This window comes from Centropristis striata, chromosome 9 (assembly GCF_030273125.1).
Source record: "Centropristis striata isolate RG_2023a ecotype Rhode Island chromosome 9, C.striata_1.0, whole genome shotgun sequence".
Taxonomy (NCBI): Eukaryota; Metazoa; Chordata; class Actinopteri; order Perciformes; family Serranidae; genus Centropristis; species Centropristis striata.
Genome location: NC_081525.1, coordinates 20,884,462 through 20,891,151, shown reverse-complemented (window position 1 = coordinate 20,891,151; position 6,690 = coordinate 20,884,462).

The following is a 6,690-nucleotide window of genomic DNA, read 5'->3' as shown; positions in this document are numbered from 1 at the left end:
AAAAGCTTTTTTACTTCTGCTTGTGCATTAATTCAGTTTATGCATTTACACTTGAATTTAAATAAAACGGTTACGACATAGATAAATCCAGTTCAAATGTCCAAGACGCATTCTGATGGCGGGGATAAAAAACGGAGTTTCTTTTCTATCCAATATGTCTGACTATAAAGCTGACTATTGTCACTATTTATCACCATCCTATTTATTATTTCCCACATGGGTTTTGCATAACCGTGCATACTCCTGACTATTCACACCCTGAAACATTTCAGGCTCCAGAATTTATGTTCTCCACTGCTTGAGTTTATATAAACATATTTCAGGATGTTATGGTGCACAGCTTTATGAGAGGAGAGGTGCATTGTGGGGAGGCTTGAGCATTGTTTACCATTGTGCTTGATGTGCTCGAAGCAGAGTCCCCTGGAAAAGGAGCGGCAGTAACAAAAGTAATTTACAGTGATGAAGAACGCTCTCTCGCTTAATGTTTTGGAATAAATGTTTCAAGGCAACGGTGTGGACCATTTGTGAAGTTAATCTGGGGATTTATGGACAGTTACTGAAGTTGAAGGCCTTTCTTTAAAGGGTTATTGTTGTGCTACATCAGGTGAAGTTAGTGTCAGCCAGCTGGGCCATAGAGCTTATTCAAATAGACTCATGTGCTTCTGTGAAGAGTGTGCTTCCTATCCTTTGCTTTGCATTAGTCTGTTTTGGATTTTACTGTATGTACTACATTGTCAGTGACTTGCTGTCAGCATGTTCTGGATGTCAACATGTGAATATGGAGTCTGATCTCATGGCTAATCTGCAAAGGTAAATAGTTTTTCATTTACAATAAAGCAATTGGAAGAACCTTAGATGTAGTTGAAAGCCAAAGCTTTACACTTTTACATACCGGAGTTGTGATGTCTGATGTCTGTTGCACTGAAACGTATTTACTTCTCTTAGAAAGGTTGTTATTTGTAAAATACTAGAGTAGTGCACATTCAAAATCTGCAATTAACTGTGAGGGAAGACTTAAAGAGATTGTTCCTGGGAGCTTGGAATGATGTGGTAAGCAGGTATATGTCATAAGCACGCGTCCACTGTGTTTGTGTAATTATTCTTCTTGCCAGAGGGGAACACACAGAAGTTTCACGCTGCAGGTTCAGCTTCTTCAAATTAGTCAAAAATTATGTAAATGGGTGTTCCAGTAAATTCACTGTCCATCACATTTTTGTTGGACAATTTTTTTTATACAACCATATCTTTTTTTTCTTTTGGTTATTTTATTTATTTTTTGGTTCAGTTTACGTCCTTTTTTTGTAATTTTACATTGTTTGTTGGTCTTTTATATCTCTTTTGGATTAAAAAAAATAATTTAATGTTTTTTTTGTGTCATTTTGTGTCTGTTTTTGTCATTGCATCTCTCCTGACCCCTAAAATCACCTGAACTTGTGTTTTCTACATTCACTTATATAGCGATTTTCTACCACTCAAATTGCTTTACACTACAGACAGCGCTCATTCACCCATTCACATACACATTCACATTCAAACACTGGTGGCAGAGGCTACCATAAACTGTGCCACCATCATGAAGTCATTCACACACTGATGAACGCAGCATCTGGAGCAATTTGGGGTTCAGTATTTTGCCCAAGGATACTTCGACATGTAGGCTGCTATGGTCAGTGTCGAACCACCAACCGTCCAATCAGTGGGCGATCCACAGGAAAAGATCCTGGATGTGGCAAATAATGGTTAATTGGTTAGGCAATTGAAATACCTGGAAGTTAGTGGTTATGATTAATGAAAAGAGAAAATGTTTACTGCAGGGTTTTTTTCATCAGGAGGCAAACTCAATTTGATTTGATCTTTAATTTGCTCAGGGAGAAGGGCGATTGGTAGACTCTTGGGTGAATTTATATTCAAATGGAGCTAAAATCATTTTCTCAATCATTATTCGATAAAGATTTAAACTAAAGCTTTTTTTTTTACCTCCAAGGGCTAAATAAATGAAAAATTAAGTATGTGTTTCATCAGATCATCAGCAATATTGGGTTGGTCTCAATATGTAGCATATTCTCAATTTAGACATTTTTTTTAAAGCATTGATGTATTGTATTGAGAGTGGACAGAAAACCAAATGTAAATGTTGGTTGGGTATGATCCAAAAAGAAAAACTTAAAAAGAAAAATGTCCGTGTTAAAGAGACAGCTGAGCATTTTATCAACCTGGTGTTTGTGATTTAACTGGACATGACTTATTGTAGTGTCCACTTGTCCTCAGTATGCCCTTGTGATTCAGAGCACCATCATACAAGATAAGAAATGACCCCCGAAGAAAACAGATAAACCACTGTGGGCAGGCAGATTAATCAGTGCCTTCCCCAGGAGGCTCTGATAAGCATGAAAACAGACGAATTTACGAACAGTTGTCTGGACACACAGACAGTGAACAATTAGGAGCTCACATATTTGCATAATTGGACAGCAAATCCTTTGACTCCTCAGCATGGATTTGTCTGACTCTTTTGCTGTTTTAATAGCTTTTCATAGTTGATTAAGGCTTTATTTATTAAACTTAGTCCCACTGAGCTTTAAAAAAAAGAAAACCTGGCCAAGAGCAGCAGCAGCAGCAAGATTAAGGATTGGTGATTACAATCTTGATCTTTAATGCCTATTCATTCAAATATTATGTTTCTTATCCCCAGTAGTTGTTTTTTTTACCCACAGCAGTCCCAAGATATGATCATGGTTAAATGTGAAGTCTAAATTAAAATTCAGTTGTCTGTTATGCATACAAACGATCTGGGGTAATAAACTTCTCTTCTTCTGAAAGACTATTATATAGTGGGTTTTGTGAGCAATGGTCATGTGGTGGTGGCATGTCCATGAGCAAATTGTGAGATAACTGTTATTTAAAGAGTTGGTCCAAAAGACATCCGAAAGATCAAAAGTAGATTTTCTTTTTCGAAAAAGTCACTGAAACGAAACCTTATGAGTCTCAAGAAGTAACACTGGGCGTGTTTCCATTTGGTACTTTTCCCTCGAGTCAGCCGCTATGGGTGTGGCTTGGGAGAGAGGATCCGCCCAACTTCACCGGTTAGCAGCTCAGGTATGTACCTGCCTTGGGTAGGTATTTTTCTGAGCTGCTACTAACTACTCGACGCTGGTTGGATACAGTTGAGGCGGCAATTTTGCATTATTCATTTGGGGAGGCTGTGGCTCAGTTGGTAGAGAGGTCGTCTTCTGGTCGGAAGGTTGGTGGTTCGATCCCCGACCATAGCAGCCTACATATTGAAGTATCCCTGAGCAAGATACTGAACCCCAAATTGCTCCCGATGCTGCGTTCACCGGTGTGTGAATGAATTCCCAGTGGTGGCAGGTGGCACCAGTGTGCCCTGATAGCATCGGCCACAAGTATGAATGTATGTGTGAATGGGTGAATGAGCGTAGTGTAGTGTAAAGCGCTTTGGATAAAAGCACTATATAGTGCACCCCATTTACCATTTGCAGACTGGTGCAAACTGGACGCTATGCGGTTAACATCTCCTGCTCTGCTGACTGCAGCTGGGAGAGACTTGGCACTTGTGAGTGTTTTGTAATGGCGCTACTCGTTAATAGTAGGAAGTCGCAAGAGGGGCCTGAATAGTCGCTAAATATAGAGACAAAGTCGCTAAGTTGGAAACACTGCTTGCCGAGTCGGTCTGTTGTCACATTAGAACTCTGTTGGTGAGCCGCTACAAAAGTACCTGTATGGGAACAGAGGCCGAGGGGAACTAACTGGTGGGCGTAGACAAAAGTACTCAGTGGAAACACGCCTATTACAGATTGTGACACCAAAGGTGGGGGAAAGGAAACAAAGGAAATTAATAAATAGTGAGTAAAGTTCATTTAAGTTCGGGTAGTTAAGTCATGTCTTTCATGACACTTCAGGTATTCTTAATTAAGCTCACTACTAAAGTACCCAAGTTTGGTACTTTGGGTGTCCACTACCTTTACTGTGGAACATCCAGCCTGTTTCAGAGAGTCAGAAAACCTTCATAGTGTTCAGGGGAAAAAAGAAAATCAGACTCCCTACGTTATCTAGCACACACACACACACACACACACACACACACACACATACAAGAGTTTGGTTTTATCCCTCCAAGGGAGTAATTAGAGTCTGGTCTGGTTCATCCGGGAGCCCCCTCACCAAACCCCATTACACACACCCACTCAGCAGCAAGAGACAGCACTGCACTCGATTGTTGCTGAATGAGTCACCAAAATATTTTAAGGGAAACTCAGCAGCATGAGATCCGAACAGGAGATCTCAGGATAAAAGGTCAGCTGATCCTCCAAGACAGCTTAATTTTTCCCACTCCTCAAAAAAAAGGTCAAGCTCTTTCCTGGTCGCCTCTGCAGCACAGAGCTCAGGGAGGAAAACAAGGGATTGTGGACAGGGAGGCGGGGACCCTTAGATTGGTTAAGGATTAGGTCTGATCAACCTTGTCTCCCAAAAGTTGCTTTCCCATACCGTATTGAGAAGCAATAATGAGTTCCAAGGTATATTGACAAATAAGGAGATTTTACAGCAGTTTTCAGAACTGAAGTGCTTCCCATCCAATTGCCGAAAAAAATATTTTTTTAAAGAAATAAAAATGTGCAAAAAAATGATACCAAATCATAGCATAGATTTTTCTATGGTGTTCCTCAAGGTTTTGGTGTCTATTTTAGAGGATTTTTTCCCCCGCCATCTTTATAAAGTCAACACAAAAACTGCTGCAACAACTTATAAGACATGAGTGAATGTGTGGCAGTAGTTGTTTTAAGCCCAACCCTGTTATTTACCCTAACCTTAAAAGATAACTATTTCCTGTGAAAACTAAGCCACTATGCATGTAACAAGCAGAAAGTGACACACTCTACCTGACAGAAGACGAAACTGAAGCGGTGTGTCGGTATGAGACGGCGAGGGTTGTCACAAAATGTTGGTATGTAAAGAGTCATGATGAGAATGGCATATTCTGGCTGTCTTGAAGCTAAAGGAATTATTCATCATAAAAGAAAAGTATATTTTAGTCCTTCTAGATTCAGTGATTGAGTAAATACACGTTTTTGCTGCATGATACCAAGTTACCAGTTTATGGTGTTAACTTCTTGCCACACTGATTGTTACAGGGCTAACATTTTGTAACCCTGAAAGTTTACACTGAAGACAATTAAATGTAACATACAAATATTGAGGTATTGTTATCCATATGAATCTCATATCCATAGTGACTTCCCATCATGTGCATTTTCAGAAAGACAGCACAACTAAACCACTCTTTTAAGAGACTCACAAGTCCATAATGGTGATACAGCATCACTGTCATCCAATAATTACTTCCCATCCTTCAGATAACTTCTCTGACCACAGTCACTGGTGTGGAAGGGACAGAAATTAGCTGTCTGCTTCTTATTGACCTGCTTCTGTAGTGTCCTGTTTGTTTCCTTTGTCCTAATGTTGCATGGAGCAGCTGGGACCGAGGAGAGAGAAAATACAAGCTTTTCTGTTCCTCTCTGTCAGCTTTTCCTCACAGCTCCTGTCAGAGCTCCCAGATCTTGCCTGCAGCCGTTGCTTTTGAACACAATGCCAGTGTCTCTCCTCTGACAGGAGCCTTCTTTACCGTGTTATGTGGAAACTGGTTTCAGTGTGAGAGGGTAAAAATAGGGTTTGTTAGAAGAACGTGGAGACAATGAGCTCAGCTACAAGCAGACATACCTTCTTCCACAAATACAGGGACAACAACTGAAAAATACCCTTGAGTGTAAATCTAACACATGTACACTGTTCTACCCCCCCAAAAGATCCATGTATATAAGATATACAGCAATTGCTATTTCAGTATTTAGATGTAGGTTACAACAACAAGTGAAGTTGTAGCTACTGTGTTAATTAAAAGTTTCCTTACTTGTGTTGCATATTATTAAAACTAGTACCTTTTAAAAAAGAAAATTGGGGCAGAATTGTGTGCGTGTTGGACGGTTGACCAGACGACTTCCATGCACATCAGTTTCCAACAGGATCGGGACCTGTAAGGTCCTTTTGTTTTTCACAGACAAAATTCCATAAATACCATACAGCCCGGTCGTCAGAATTAATGTTGGCATTGTACGTTTCTCCAAACCACAGAAACATTAGATATCACAACTTTAGAACCTAAAACACGTTGACCATGTTGACTGCTGCAACACGTTGTGTTTCCAATTTCTATGCACATTTTGAAGATTTGCATGAAAAAAGCTTGATGGAAACACCAAAATTGGATAAAACTTTTGAATATGTTCATGAAAGTTTTTGCACTTGCTTGAGGTGGTTTTTGTCTTTTTTGTGCTAAACAGGAGATGGATTATTTTTCTGATGTAGTGAACATTTAACTCACATGATCAGCTGTTTCCGCTCTGCCGATCAAGACGAGCTGACATAAAGAATAATTATATGTTGCTTAATTGAATCCAATTCCTAAAGACTTCTCTAGATTTTCTCTCTTGGGTGGCAAAAGTTGTCTGATTAGCAAACTCTTTTTTGATTAGCAATACATTACACTAACATCTTCTATTAAAAGTATGTTTATGCAACTTTGTTTATTTTCCAAATTTCGCTTTAAATTCACTTTTCCTTTAATTAAAACATGGCTAGTGTGACCCGTGACTACCATTGCTTGAACCATGCTGCAAA